The following is a 16415-nucleotide window of genomic DNA, read 5'->3' as shown; positions in this document are numbered from 1 at the left end:
CTAAGAGGTGGGGGAAAGCCGATTGGTGCGGGGGAGCACCTGGATCGGACGGAGACTTCTCTTACACGAGGTTCCATAGATAGGGATGCCCTAGAAGTTAGTCAGATAGGGAAGGTGGGAAATAATATATGTGCAAGATCAGATGTGAAACAATCGTGCATAAAAAAATCCAATGCGTCTGTGAAAGGCGGACATATAAATGGTGGTTTTCTAACATGCTTTTACACTAATGCTAGGAGTCTGTCTAATAAGATGGGTGAACTGGAGTACCTCATATCAAAGGAGGAAGTTGACATAATAGGCATCTCAGAAACATGGTGGAATGAGGGAGATCAGTGGGACACTATCATACCGGGATATAAATTATATTGGAAAGACAGAACAGGTCGTGCGGGTGGCGGAGTGGTACTATATGTGAAGGATAATATAGAATCAAATGAAGTAAAAATCCTAAAGGAATCAAAATGTTCCATAGAATCATTATGGATAACAATTCATTCCTCTAATATGAATATGGCATTAGGAATATATTACCGACCACCTAACCAGGACAGTGATAGTGATGCTGAAATGATAAGGGAGATTAGAGAGGCTATCAAAATAAAAAACACAGTAATAATAGGAGATTTCAATTATCCCCATATTGATTGGGTGCATGTCACCTCAGGACGGAATTCAGAGATTAAATTTCTTGATGCCTTAAATGACTGCTTCTTGGAGCAGCTAGTACAGGAACCCACAAGGGGAGAGTCGATTCTCGATCTAGTCTTGACTGGAACGCAGGATCTAGTCCAAGAGGTGACTGTTACTGGACCGCTTGGAAATAGTGACCACAATATAATAACTTTTAATATTCCTGTGTTGGGAAGAACACTGCAGCGGTCAAACACTCTGGCATTTAATTTCAAAAAGGGGAATTACACTAAAATGAGGAAGCTAGTTAAACAGAATCTAAAAGGTAGAGTAATTAAACTAAAATCCCTGGAAGCTGCATGGAAACTGTTTAAAGACACCATACTAGAGGCCCAACTTAAATGTATACCCCAAATAAAAAAACACAGTAAGAGACCTAACAAAGAACCACCATGGCTAAACAGCCATGTTAAAAAGGCAGTGAGAGAGAAAAGGGCAGCTTTTAAAAAGTGGAAGTCAAATCCTAGTGAGGAAAATAGAAAGGAACATAAACACTCCCAAATTAAGTGTCATAGTGTAGTAAGAAAAGCCAAAAAAGAGTTTGAGGAACAGCTAGCCAAAAATTCAAAAAACGATAGTAAAATGTTTTTTAAATACATTAGAAGCAGGAAGCCCGCTAAAAAAGCAGTGGGGCCCTTGGATGATAGATATAAAAGGAGCGATCAAGGAAGACAGTGCCATTGCGGAGCGATTAAATGATTTCTTTGCTTCAGTCTTCACGGCTGAAGATGTTACAGAGGTTCCTAAATCTGAGCCAGCCTTTTTAGGTGACAAATCTGAGGAACTCACTCAGATTGAAGTGACATTAGAGGAGGTTTTGGAATTAATTGATAAGCTGAATAGTAACAAGTCTCCAGGACCAGACGGCATTCACCCAAGGGTTCTGAAAGAACTCAAATGTGAAATTGCGGCGTTATTAACTGGTTTGTAACCTATCCTTTAAATCCACTTTGGTACCAAATGACTGGAAGACGGCCAATATAACACCAATATTTAAAAAAGGCTCTAGAGGAGATCCTGGCAATTATAGACCGATAAGTTTAACATCAGTATCAGGCAAATTGGTAGAAACACTAGTAAACAGTAAAATTGCAAGGCACATAGAAGAGCATGAATTGTTGGGCAAAAGTCAGCATGGTTTCTGCAGAGGGAAGTCGTGTCTAACTAATCTATTAGAATTCTTTGAAGGGGTTAAACATGCGGACAAGGGGCACCCAGTGGACATAATATACCTAGATTTCCAGAAAGCCTTTGACACGGTCCCACACCAAAGGCTTTTATGTAAATTAGGTGGTCATGGGATAGGAGGAAAGGTCCTTTCATGGATCGGGAATTGGTTAAAAGACAGAAAACAAAGGGTGGGAATAAATGGTAAATTTTCACAATGGAGGAGGGTAACTAGTGGTGTTCCCCAGGGGTCAGTCCTGGGACCGATCCTGTTCAACTTGTTCATCAATGATCTAGAAAATGAGGTCAGCAGTGAGGTGGCCAAGTTTGCAGATGACACCAAGTTGTTCAGGACAGTCAAAAGCAAAAGGGATTGTGAAGAACTACAAAGATCTCAGCAAACTGAGTGATTGGGCAGCAAAATGGCAAATGAAATTTAATGTGGGTAAGTGTAAGGTAATGCATGTTGGAAAAAATAACCCAAATTACACGTACTACATGATGGGGTCAAATTTAGCTACGACAGATCAGGAAAGGGATCTTGGAGTTATAGTGGATAGTTCTCTGAAGACATCCACGCAGTGTGCAGCGGCAGTTAGTAAGGCAAATAGGATGTTAGGAATTATTAAAAAAGGGATCGATAATAAGACAAAAGATATCATACTTCCCCTATATAAAACTATGGTACGCCCACATCTCGAGTACTGCGTGCAGATGTGGTCTCCTCACCTCAAAAAAAGATATATTGGCATTAGAAAAGGTTCAGAAAAGGGCGACTAAGATGATTAGGGGCTTGGAAAGGGTCCCATATGGGGAGAGGCTAGAGAGACTGGGACTTTTCAGTTTGGAAAAAAGGCGATTGAGGGGCGATATGATAGAGGTATATAAAATCATGAATGGTGTGGAGAAAGTGAATATAGAAAAATTATTTACCTTTTCCCATAATACAAGAACTAGGGGACACCAAATGAAATTGATGGGTAGTAGGTTCAAAACTAATAAAAGGAAATTTTTCTTCACACAGCGCACAGTCAACCTGTGGAACTCCTTGCCCGAGGAGGCTGTGAAGGCCAGGACTCTATTAGGGTTTAAAAAAGAGCTTGATAAATTTTTGCAGGTTAGGTCCATAAATGGCTATTAGCCAGGGATAAAGTATGGTGCCCTAGCCTTCAGAACAAGGGCAGGAGATGGATGGCAGGAGATAAATCACTTGATCATTGTCTTCTGTTCTCCTTCTCTGGGGCACCTGGCATTGGCCACTGTCGGCAGATGGGATGCTGGGCTCGATGGACCTTTGGTCTGACCCAGTATGGCCGTTCTTATGTTCTTATTGTTCTCGTAGGAAGCGCAGGGAGAAAAGACCTCAAAACACCAGCAGCTGCGAGCAGTGCAGTCCCTCCTGAAGCACCTGGTCTGAGGAGGGCTGAGGATGGAGGTAAGCACCCCTGGAGCTCCTCATGAGCCTGAGACAGGGATGGGAGACACCTAGAAGTCCCCGCCCAAGCCTATAAGGCAAGAAAGTCTACATCTGCCCTGCAGGGCTGGGAGAGGGGCTAAAGAGGAGCAGAAAGGAGTCTGGGGAGCTTGGGCTGCCCTGATGGTGTGGCAGCTGGGTGGGGATTGAATTAATATGGAGACAAGGTTGACTCTGAGCTTTGAGGGACTGGATTCATTGCTGGAGAAGGGAGGGGCAGAGACAGGAGTGAGTGCGTCTGCTGTGGGGAGGGGAAAAATCCCCTTACACAACCAATTTGGGAAAGCGTACAACACTAATTGCCAGACACACGTGTCCCCTCTGCACACATGCGCGCGCACACACACATATTCAGTAACAGAGACGGAGCTGTGCTAGTCTATATGCTGTCAAAACAAAAAGCAGTCAAGTAGCACTTTAAAGACTAGCAAAATAATTTATTAGGTGAGCTTTCGTGGGACAGACCCACTTCTTCAGACCAGAACAGACTCAATATTTAAGGCACAGAGACCAAAAGCAGTAAGCAAGGAGGACAAATTAGAAAAAAGTGATCAAGGTGAGAATCAGAGAGTGGAGGAGTTGGGGGGGGGGGGGGGGGAAGGTCAAGAATTAGATTAAGCCAGGTATGCAGATGAGCCCCTGTAGTGACTCAGAAAATTCCCATCCCGGTTCAAACCACGTGTTAATCCATTAACACATACATTCAGTAAGCAGAGGATCAGCAATCAAAAATAGGATGGAAAAAAGCACAACAGTGTATTTTAAAGAAAACACATGAATCTGGGGCCGAGTTTACGATTTTTGGGCCTCTGACCCAGGACTTTTCTTCTCTTGAGGTGGCAGCATTGACATTCGCAACCTCAAACTTTGACAAGATGTCGGCCTCAAAGCCTATCAAAAGACATGAGTGCGGAACTGAACATCAGGGATGCTGGTGTACTTGCCTATTTCTTGCAGGACAGATCTCCTGAACACAGTTAGCACTGATAATTTTCTCACTGTTCACTGGCAATGATGCTGTTCTTGTACACCTCCTATATGCCAGCAGGCCTTGCTTGCACTACGAGACATTTCCCAGGTTGCCTGGCTTTCCAGAGCCCCTGAGATTGACTGGATGGAGACCCCAAGATTCAGCCTCATCCCTCATTCAGCCCACATCAGAACAGGGTCTTATACTAACCCCAGACCTCTTCCCTGACACAATGTCCTCCCCCTCAGAAATGGTGCCCCTTCCTAGGTTATCACAGACATGAGCGGTGCCTGCATGGAACTAGACACTGAGGTTCCATATGTATTCACAGGCCATGAAAGAATCTGTTTGCATTTTCCCATGGTCCCACTGCAAGCTGGACAAGCCTTCTCCATGGGCTGAAAGTAATCCAAGCTCCATAACCTCTCTAATTTGTGTTTTCTTGGCTGTAATCACCCATAAGCAGAAAGCTGGTACCAGCTGCATTGTAACCCTCCTGTCTCTAGAAACAGAAAGACTTCATTTTCCACTTCACAGCCTCCAGAAGGTAACAGTTTTGGGTAACTATCCACCCAAGAATGGTTCTTCTAGAAGTAGAAGCCTTCAGTCCATCACAGCCATCCAGCCTTCCTCTGCCTAATGAGCTCCCCGGATGCTCTATTGCAAGAAAGAAGATGCCTCTTTGGGCAATAAATCTTACGAACCCGTTTATAGCTCTTTTAATTCTCAGTGCCTCTGCTATTTATGCTGCATAGAAAGCAGAAATTTGCTTCCATATGCCCTGTGCTAGCTGACAGATGATCTGTCTAATTTACACCAACCCATGGGCTTTCATTATTTTACACCATGCACCAAAAATGTACTGCACAGGAAATAGAGAGGAAACTGAATCAAAATCTTCAAGCTTATAGCACCTTTATCTCTGATTCCTCCAAACTCTATCTGTGAGTTCTTTTAATGCATCCATCACTACAAAGTGTGCTCTTGTTTGGATGTGAGACCTGGCGTACTAAAAAGTCTTCAAATCACAAGCTACAGATGTTCATAAACAGATACCTAAGGCACATCCTTCACATCACATGGCGAGAGGTTGTCCTGAACAAGGAGCTTTGGAACAGAGCAGGATGAGGACCGCCTGACATTCAAATCAAGAGAAGAAAGTGGGGATGGCCAGGCCGTGCTCTCAGAAAACCATCCTCCAGCACAGTCCATCAAGCTGTCACATGGAACCCACATGGAAAACACAGAAGAGGAAGACCTCGGACATGTGGAGAAGATCTAATGAGACTGAAGGACGACGACTGGAGTCAGCGAGAAGTTTTGCCCTGAGACAAAGTGACGTGGAGGAGACTTGTGCTCCACTCGGAGTACAAGGGTTTAAGTCATAGAGACCCAGATATACATATGCTGCACACTCAAAACCAGAGAACTGGTAAATGGGGTCGGGGGGGGCACTGGCCAGATGACCCCCACGCAGCCCAAGGAAAAGCTGGGAGAACTCCCCTGTGCCAAGGCCCCGCCTCTTCCGGACCTTGCTCTGCCCCCTTTCTTCCTTCGCTCTGTCCCTGCCTCGCCTCTTCTTCCTTCCCTTCCCCAAGGGGCTAGTGGGGCTGGGATATCCAGTGCCAGGAGGGGGGTCTGGCTCCCCTGCACTCACTGGCAGCAGCGGGGGCAGCGGAGCAATATGGCCCCAGCTTGCTTTGTTCCTCTGGCTGCGTCGCTCCACTTCCTGCCGGGCAGCTGAGGGACAGTCCCACCTCCCACCACCCTAAGCCAGAGGAGTGTAGCAAGCTGGAGCCTCATTGTCCCACTTGCCCCACCACTGCAGGTGAGTGAGGTGGGCTCAGACCCCTTCTGTGGGCCCCAGACACCCTAGGTGCTGAAACTAGGGGTGCAGGGGATGCTGGAGCACCCACTGGCTTGAAAAGGTTCCCATTATATCCAGGGTTTCCAGTTTAGTTCAGTGGCTCTCAACACCCTCACTGGAAAAATTGTTCCAGCAACCATGACCCCTGCCTTGCTAGTCCCTTTCACGGTGTTTTGGGGCACGTGCCTCTTCCTGTGCATCACCGATGCTCAAAACTATGTTAAACCTCCAACTTTGCAAAGTCAAAATCTTAAAAGGAGACACCAGGAAAAGGGTTTCCTGAGCATCTTTACTTTGACCCTAGTATGAGATGAGTTCATGGAGGACAGGTCCACCAATGCTTATTAGCAAGGACAGGCAGGGATGGTGCCTTAAGCCTCTGTGTTTATTCTGTCTCCCAGCACTTGGCATTGGCCACTGTCGGAAGACAGGATATTGGGCTAGGAGGAACTTTGGTCCAACCCAGTATGGCCGTTATGTTCTTATGCCCCTCCTGCACACATGCATTATGATAGCCCTGAATTACATGATCCCATGCTCCTTTTCTACAGGATCTCTGCTGACTGTGGTGCCTGGGATGGACAGTACTAGATAATAGACATTGGAACATGGGGTTTGTCATATTAGATGAGATCTGGGGTCTATCTCCTCCAGGATCTCCTCTTGGACAGTGGCCAGCAGCAAAGCCTTCAAAGAAGATGCAAGACAACCCACAGTAGTGTAACGATGGTGTATGCTGCTGGTAGGGTAAACTTTCCCCAACCCCCTCTCGGGCTGATGTAGGAGCAAAGTAGGAGAAGCCATGAGCTCACCTGCTTGGGGGAGGGTGAATTTCTCACGGAGTTGGAATTGCACCATGTGTCTGACCTGGATCCTGTCTGCCTCTGCGCTGCTTCTGCTCTTCTCTGCTAAAGAATCCTATTTAACCACACTATCATTGCATGGCAGTGACATCTGCCCCTCCGACAGCCAACCTGGAGCTTTACAGCAGCACAGAAGTCACCCTGAAAAATTGCAGGGTGGCATTTCTTAGTCCTTTGAGCACATATCTATCTCAAAACATGGCCATCAACTTTGACCCTAAGCTCTCCCAAGAGCAGAGGCCATGAACCTTTTTGATTGGGCTATTGCTAGATGTACAGAATTCACTGCATTGGCCTGCTGTTGCTTTTATATACCTTTCCAAAGAGATGTGTAACTGCTTGTTCCCTCTGCCAGTCCTGGCTGCAAGCATACCACAGGGCCTCTCCATGCAGCAGCAAGGAGGAAGAAAGGTTGCAATCATTTCTGTCTTGGTTTCCAATCATAATGACTTTGAAAGCTTATTTTATTTAACTCTTTTAAGTGACTATTAGCCATTAATTATCGCCTGCCTCCTTTCATTTCTGCATTTGTCACTCAAACATCTATTGCGGGGACAAATTATGCTAACTCCATTCCAGAAACAATTAGACAGAGGGGTTTTTTTCCCCCTGCTGTTATCTTGTCCGATCTCTAATCTGGCAACCCTTGGCATTCTGTCTTCAAGTAGCTTTGCAAGGAGGATAAAGATGGAAACAAGCATGAGGCACATGAGCCTAATTCTTGCCTAGCTGCTCATCTCAGGCAGATGGAAATAGCTGTTTCAGTACCTTGGTTCAAGAGCTGCCTTTAAAATGTACCTTCTTTTCATTTTCCCTTTGTCATCAGCTTGGCTAATTAGCTGCTCTGAGGCAACTTTTCACTCTGCTCTGAAATCTACAGGCACATTAAATTTCCAATAGGGTCCCCCTGCCGCAATCCATTCACCAGTTTCATTGACGGGCTGATTACTTGAATGGCATCAAATGTAAAATATGCCTAAACTGTTGCAAATGCTAATACAGGAAAGGCACGCTACAGCTGGGTGGAGTGAGTGAGCAGCAAAATAGCAGCAAGAGGGTAGCTGAAACTTCCAATGATTTTGTCCTTCAGCTCTATACTAACCAGCAATGTACCTCTCCTGCATCACAGAAGCATCCAGTGTTCCATCTGAGCCCAGGGCCCTAGCTGGGCACGATACCTACACAGTCCCTGCCCAAAGAGTGCACAGACTCAGTAGAAATGACAAAGAGAGAAAGTAAGTCAAACTCTCCCTCAGTTGACCAATGGGAAACTGAGGCACGGGCTGATCAGAGTGACCTGCCCCGGTTTACAGAAGGAGTTGAGGTAGGAACGTGCAGTGCATGAGCCTTCAGAGAAAGCTCTCCTGGGAAATTAATTCTGACAGCTAACAGGGAAGTAACAACAGATACTGTAAGGATGCCAACTGACTCCGGCAAACAAATGGAGCAGAAATTGGATGCATGGAATCATAAGCAAGATAAACTCACTGAATGTGGGAGCTGCAGCTCCCTGTGTCCCTGGGTCCAGAAAGCTTCATCGGTCACAGAGACAATGCATCTTTGTAAAGCCACGCGTTAAAGCCAGGCATCCGGCCAGCGTTCCTGCTATTTTTTTCCATCCACAGGCAGAATAAATTTTGTTCTGTGCACCAGGGCCTGTGTAGATGTTCACTGCCAGTAGAAGCACATGTTGCCCAATGTGGATGGCTGTGGGGTGGGTGGTACCTGAATCTCTCCTGGGCAGCTGCCCAAGCACTAAGCTTACAGGGAACACTACATGTGGCTGCAAAGTGGCACAAAAAGTCCTAACTTTCCCCTTTGTTCCCTTTCTGGATCAAGGAGGCAAACTTGTCCACATTTTTGTACACAGCTTTAGTTCCCATATGCACTGGCCCCCTTACATACTTGAAACACACAGCTGTTTTTGCATCAGGGATGTTTTCTAGAGTGGAAGCATTCAATCTCCTAGAATTTTGCTGCATCCTGCAACATGCATCTTTGCTCCACACAGAATGGCAATGACTATCCATGATTTGCTCTTTTTTATTCTCTATAAAAAAACTATGAACGGGGGGAAAGACAGGAGTTCAGCTGTATGGCACAAGGCCAAGCCTGCTGAGTGCTATGCAAATTAGGCCTGTCAGAAATGAGCACATTTAACATACAAGAGCACAATTTAGGTCTGCTCTGGGCATGTAGATTGTGTTTCCATAAGCAGGCAGGCCATCTGCATGTGCCAGGCCGGAATTTAGTGGTTATATGGGACGGATGGGTTATGCTGGCTACAGACTTAAAATCCGTGAGCACCTAGGATTTCCTAACTATGCTGCAGACCATGGGAATGCCACAAAGAGCATTTGCACCCTCTTTTCCTGAAAGTATTGGTTTTAACATTGGAGAATCACTTTTAGCTTTTGGCAATATGGTGCCTATGACACACACAATGATCCCTTCCGCTTCCATCCAGCACACAGGAGTCCGTGCAAGCGTACACACACCACACACCACACACACACACACAGGTCACAGGCACTGACAGGCTGGCTCCTTGTGCATTTGTGAATGGACTGAGTAAGCCAAACTCCTCTCACAGCTACCCCAGTGCAATTCCCACTGAAGCTTAGTTTTGTGAAATAAAGCCAGGGAATCCCAAGAGGCACCCGCAGAAAGGGGCAGATGCCTCCCCTTGCCAATCAGAAAGTGGCCCTGGGCCATGCATTCAAAGCTTTGTCCTTTCCCCAGGTGCTTTGCACCCTATGCTGAATTACATTGAGGGATCAGATGGATCTCTGGATGCCCTTGACTTTCAATAGGAGTTGGGTGCCTAACTCCCTTAGGCTCCTGCTTTAGAGGAAGGCTGTCCCAGGCGCTAAGGTGACAGTCTACAGCTGCTCAATTGCCCATTGTACTGTACCACAGTGATCTGGGACACGCCACGGATGCTGAACAGTATTTAGGAGAGTGGAAGGGGTTTGGTTGCTATGTGCCTCAATCCCTTTTTAAAAAAGAGATTTAGGCTCTTAGGTCCATTAGGTGCAATCACTCTGAGCCCACTGATGCCTAAATGCCTTTGAAAATCTGGGCCTTCGTCCCTCTGGGCCTCAGGAAGTATTTATTCACACAACACACGGTCGGTCTGTGGAACTTTCAGCCGGAGGATGCTGTGAAGAGTAAGACTTTAACAAGGTTACAAAAGAGAGCTAGATACATTCCTGGAGGATAGACCCATCAATGTTTATTAGCCAGGGTCAGCAGGAATGCAACCCCATGCTCTGAATATCCCCAGCCTCTATTTCCCAGGGTAGGGTGAAAATTTCTGAGGCAGGCCATGATTTGTGCTAAAGGCCCCCCATTCGAATCCTAACGTCTGGAGCAGGCCTATAATCCTACAGTGCAGAAATCCAGTCGGCATGAGTGGAAAGCTACCCCGCTGGGCCCCCCCTTCTCACTCAGGCAACCCAGGGAAGGTCATCCCAACTGGGCCAATAGGGCCTGGGAGGTTGGAGGGAGGGATAGTTGCCCCGGCAACTACATTCCAAGAAGAAGCCATGCATGTGTGAGCCAGGATATAGCACTATCCCAGGCTGGTACTCAAAACAAAGTGTTATTGGTCTGTGCTGTTACTGTCTTTTGCTTTAATCTAACGCACCCCCAGATATGCCCCTGTGAAGGAGTCATCGTCACTCCTGTAGAAGCCTCATTAATCCAATCAGATGCATAGATATTATTAAATGTCTGCTTTGTTTAAGCAACGAAAGGTCCTGTGGCACCTTATAGACTAAGGGAAAAGTTTTGAGCATGAGCTTTTGTGAGCACAGACTCACTTCATCAGATGCTGATCTTGGAAATCTGCAGGGCTACGTGGCCCTGCAGATTTCCAAGATCAGCATCTGATGAAGTGAGTCTGTGCTCACGAAAGCTCATGCTCAAAACTTTTCTGTTAGTCTATAAGGTGCCACAGGACCCTCCATTGCTGTTACAGATTCAGACTAACACGGCTACCCCTCCGATGCTTTGTTTAAGTCACTTCTTAAGGAAAACCACTTGTACTAGAGATAAGATGTTCTGTAAGCGATGGGCGGGGATACTCTGTAACCTTTTTAGATTCTTGGCTTATTGTGCTCATCTCAATTTGCTGCTAGGACCTATCCAGGCTTGGGTAACACCCATGCTGTAGTTTCCTCCCCCCGCCCATCAATAGTCTGTACAATCCACTGAGTCCTGATGGGCGAAGTGGCCCTCCACCAGCGCTGTGTGTAATAAACCCTCCTGCTTGCTTCGTGCATGGTGTCCAGCCTTTGTTCCAACAACCAGAAGTTGGGAGTGGGGGAGGGCAGGGGGATGACAGCCACCGCAGGCGCTGGGGCATGGTGGGAGAGGTGAGGCCTAGGGCAGTCAGCCTGTCGTGCTTCTCAGACCACAGCACTAGCCACCTCCCCCCAGCTTTTTGAGTTGGGCAGAATGCCGGAGCAGCTGCCCCCCTTGGCAGGCCTGGTGAGGTGGGATGAATCACTCCATGATTCCCTGCTGTGCTCATTTCCCATGAAATACCCAGCGTTGGCCAATCAGAAGACAGGAGCTTGGGCTAGATGGACCTTCAGCCTGACCTGTGTGGCTGTCCTTATGTTCAGTTCCCTGCTGCCCCCACGGTGAAATGGTGAGAACATCTAGCTCACCATGCAGTTGGGAGGCTCTTGGGTGACGGGGCCATAACAGCACAAGAGAACTCACAACAAGAACTTTCCTTCCCGGGGCTTTGTTATTTGAGTCTCACCAGATGGCCCAGTTGACTACAACCCTGTGTCAACTGCCCCAGTCTTCTGGAAAATAAGTCGTTGTGTTTCAGTGTAAAACAGAAAGAGACAAAGCCAGGAAAAGCGTAGCAGAAAGCAGCCCTGAGACTTCCCTGCTAACCCCAGGACTGTCCTTATCTATGACTTTGCAGAGCAGGTGTCTTCAACTCCAGCAGTTTCGGTCTTCCAAACTGTTTGTGTTGCTGGGGATGGAAAAGTGGCAGGGTTGAGGGAGGCTCTCCTTCAAACTTCTGAGAGAAGACATTTGGGGGAGCCATCTGCTACACACGAGCTCATTTGGAATTTAAACTACAAGACAGAATGAGCTAAGTAGATTACAGAACACAGCATTTGTCTCTTAACTCTGTAAACCAGGCCATGAAGGGACTGCGTTGGGAGGTGGCTTGGTGGAACGCTCTGGTATTTAGGTATCTTTAAAGTTGGAGGGTGGCTGTATAAATTGCTGCACAGCTGGGGACAACTGCTGGGGAGGGTGGGAACTAAGAGTGCATAAGGAAATCCAGGACCTAAAGAGAGAACAGATTTTGACTCATCTCTGGAAATGGATCTACTGCCTGTGTGCCTACTTAGTTTGTCCCTAGCCAGTGAAAATTACAGGACTTTCCTGGATTGCTGATACCCACTGGTGCAGTCCAGGAGGAAATTCCCCCCATTCTCCCCTTTGTCTGTAAAACCAGAATATTTTACTGGTGCCTGTGAAGACCTGAGGAGCTTGACCTCAGAAAGTCTTCCAGCTTTATTTTTTAATTGATAATTAAATGGATTGAAACCAGTTTCTTCATCCAGGTAGATCAAGTTTAGTTTAGAAAAGAGAAGACTGAGAGGGGACATGACAGCAGCTTTCAAGTACCTTACAGAGGGTTACAAAGAGGAGGGAGAAAAATTATTCTCCCTGGTCTCTGAGGAAAGGACAAGGAGCAATAGGTTTAAACTGCAGCAAGGGAGTTTTAGGTTGGGTGTTAGGAAAAACTTCTAACTGGTTAAACACTGGAATAAGTTACTTAGGGAGATTGTGGAATCTCCTTCACTGGAATCAGAGAGGTAGCCGAGTTAGTCTGTACCTTCAAAAACAACAAGAAGTCCTGTGGCACCTTATAGACTAACAGCTATTTTGGAGCATAAGTTTTTGTGGGCAAAGACCCCCTTTGTCAGATGCATGAGTGGTAGGGTTTCAGAGGAAGATTTAAAGAGGGAGTCTCAGTCAAGGGGAGGGTCAGAGTTGACAAGGTCTATTCAGCTACGGAGGATGTGGCCTATTATCAGCATTTAATGTGGAGTTGTGAACATCAAGAGAGGCATCAGAAACTGCCTTTGTAAACTGCAAGCCTCTCCCAGTCTGTTTAATCCATGGTTAATGGAGTTGAATTATTTGCAAATTTGACTCCATTAACCATGGGTTAAACAGAGACTGGGAGTGGCTCGCAGTTTACAAAGGCAGTTTCTCTGCTCTGGGTGTGAATATCTCCCCATTAGACTCTGACAATGGCTCACATCCCCCTGTCTGATCTGACTTGTTTTTTCCTCTTTTGATAAGTACTGTCGATACTGGGCCATTTCCACCTTGCTGAATAGACCTTGTCAGCTCTGGCCCTCACTCTTACTGGGACCCCCCTCTTTAAATACCCCTCTGTAACCACCCCTCCTCTCATGCAGCGGGTCTTTGCCCACGAAAGCTCATGCTCCAAAACATCTGTTAGTCTATAAGGTGCCACAAGACTTCATCAAGAGAGGAGAAATCAAGTCAGTTCAGCCAGAGGGGATGTGGCCCATTATCAGTAGCTAATGTGAAGGTGTCAACACTAAGGCTACGTCTACACTAGCACACTACGTCGAAGTAGCCTATTTCAACGTAAGGACATTGAAATAGGCTACTTCAACACATATCGTCTACACATACTCCAGGGCTGGTGCCGTCGATGTTCAATGTCGAAGTAGCAACGGGGAACGTTGAAAGGAGCCGCCCCGGAAGGAAATGCCGAGCATCCACACACACAAGCGCTGCCTGTCGAAATAAGGGGCCAGCAAAGCCCCAAGCCACTCCCTTAAAGGGCCCCTCCCAGACACACTCGCCCTGCACAGCACAAGATCCAGAACCAGTTGCAGACCCCATGCATGCAGCATGGACCCCCAGCTGCAACAGCAGCGAGAAGCCCTGGGCTAAGGGCTGCTGCATGCAGCAACCATAGAGCCCTGCAGGGGCTGGACAGAGTGTCTCTCAACCCCTCAGCTGATGGTGCCATGGAGGACCCTGATGTTTCAACGTAGTGGGATGTGGATCATCTACACACACCCTACTTCGACATTCAACGTCGAAGTAGGGCGCTATTCCCATCTTCAATAGTAACAGAGAGGAAGCCGTGCTAGTCTATACACCATCAAAACAAAAAGCAGTCAAGTAGCACTTTAAAGACTAAATAATTTATTAGGTGAGAAGCTTTTGTGGGACAGACCCCTGATCTGAAGAAGTTGGTTCATCCTATGAAAGCTCACCCCTAACCCAGGTGGGACTTGAACCCACAATCCCCAGCTCTGGAGGCTGATGCCTTATCCATTAGGCCACTGGGTCTCATAGTCTCTAAATGGTACTTGACTTTTTTTTTTTTTTTTTAAATGACCATCTTCAGCTAGGAATAACAATTTCAATGTCTCACCGCCTAACGTCGATTTCAACATTGAAATAGCTCACGGCACGTGTAGACACGATGCGTACCATTTTGACGTGCCAGCTACTTCAAAGTAGCCGTCTAGTGTAGACGCACCCCAAGAGTGGAGAAACTGCTTTTGGAATGGGCCAGCCACTCCCAGTCTCTGTTCAATCCTTGATTGATAGAGCCAAATTTGCAAATGAATTGTAGCTGTGACATTTCTCTTTGCAGTTTATTTTTGAAGTTTTTTTTGTTGTAGGACGGCTTCTTTTAAATCTGTTACTGAGCGTCCAGGGAGATTGAAGTGTTCTTCTACAGGTTTTTGTATGTTACCATTCTTGATGTCTGATTTATGTCCATTTATTCTTTTACATAGAGACTGTCAAGTTTGGCCAATGTAAATTGTAGTGGGGCATTGCTGGCACATGATGACATCTATTATATTAGTAGATATGCAGGTAAAGGAGCCCCTGATGATGTGGTTGATGTCAGGTCCTGTGATGATATCACTGGTGTAGTTACGTGAGCAGAATTGGCAGCGAGTTTTGTTGCAGGGATTGGTTCCAGGTTTAGAGTTACTGTGTTGTGGTCTGTAGTTGCTAGTGAGGAGTTGCTTAAGGTTGGCAGGCTGTCTGTAGGTGAGGACAGGCCTGCCTGCCAAGGTCTGTGAAAGTGAAGGATCCATCACTGGAGATATTTAAGAACAGGTAAGATAGACATCTATTGGGGGTGGTCCAGATGGTGCTTGGTTCTGCCATGAGGGCAGGGGACTGGACTCATGACCGCTCGAGGTCCCTTCCAGTTCAAGTGTTCTAGGATTCCATAAACACAGGCCCAGCTTAGAAACCGAAGTCCTGTGATTGTTTACAGAACAGGTGCACTGGCAATACAGCCGCACCCTTTCTCATCAGCACGCTTCCACCCAAACACTAACACCGCACCTAGGGCTGAGAGAGCCAGGTCAGCGAGCCAGCTAAGTAGGGGTCGAGGTTTCATCAGATGGGGGCTTGTCAGGGTACTGCAATCTATACCTCTAGCTCACGCAAGCTGTGGGCTGGATTTGACTGTCAGGGGAGAAGCTCGAGCCATCCCCAGCCCATTACCCATCCCCTAAGTTAGCCACTCACTCTTTGCATTGACTGAGCCCCACGGATTTTTCTCCCTCTGCTGTGACCACACTCAGGGGAGCCGATAGACTTGCCGGACCCTTAACAAAGTGGCAGGGGGAGCCTGGCTCTTCACTTCTTATATATCTAGATAGGTACAAGTAAATATACGATATGTGGCTCTATGCCATCCCCCTCCCCTAGATCCAGGCACCCTCAGCCTCCCTGCTCTAACCCAATCCCTCTCCCCTCCCCCCCCACTGTCAGAAACCCCCAACCACCCCCCGCAACCCAATGCTCCCAGCAGAAGCTGCATTTCTTTGCTCAAAGAGCCTCATGCAGCTTGAGAGCCACAGGTTGGCCACCCTTGGCCTAGGCCCACCTCCTCATAGGGGCCTCCATGCATTTGCTGATCTGAGCCTTCCTGTCTTTTAATTGTTAGGGCAGCATTCTGCCATGCTCAGATGCATCGTATCTCATAGAGCTGGAACGGACCTTGGGGGGTCATCACATCCAGTCCCCTGCCCTCTTGTAGCACCCAGGCATCACCCCCACCCCTTTTTATTAATTAATCTATTTGCCCCAGATCCCTAAATGGCCCTCTCAGGGACTGGCCTCACAACACTGGGTTGAGCAGGCCAATGCTCAAACCAATGAGCTATCACACCCCCAATGACAACTGCCTCGGCTCCAGGCCTGGCCCTGCCTCAGGCACATGGGAGATGAAAACAGTAGAAAAGGAGGAGACGCACACATACATTGCTGCCTCCCTGGTCATGGAGCCAGTCAAAACATCTGGAACCCCTCCCACTTTCC

General features: G+C 47.1%; 1 long non-coding RNA gene and 1 other non-coding gene across 2 annotated transcripts in view; one reads left to right on the top strand and one right to left on the bottom strand.

Annotated features, from left to right (window-relative positions):
- LOC142008411 (uncharacterized) overlaps nt 1-16415 on the top strand; it is a 36552-nt gene that overhangs the window by 1429 nt on the left and 18708 nt on the right. The window contains exon 2 of the long non-coding RNA XR_012644133.1: nt 3203-3295. This is a non-coding gene — a long non-coding RNA (uncharacterized LOC142008411). The remainder of the gene's footprint in view (nt 1-3202; nt 3296-16415) is intronic.
- TRNAW-CCA (transfer RNA tryptophan (anticodon CCA)) lies at nt 14342-14414 on the bottom strand. The gene has a single exon. It is a non-coding gene; the product is annotated as a tRNA-Trp (tRNA).

This window comes from Carettochelys insculpta, chromosome 2 (genome assembly GCF_033958435.1).
Source record: "Carettochelys insculpta isolate YL-2023 chromosome 2, ASM3395843v1, whole genome shotgun sequence".
Lineage (NCBI taxonomy): Eukaryota > Metazoa > Chordata > Testudines > Carettochelyidae > Carettochelys > Carettochelys insculpta.
Note: the sequence above shows the minus strand (reverse complement) of the source record. Positions and strands in the feature narration are given on the sequence as shown.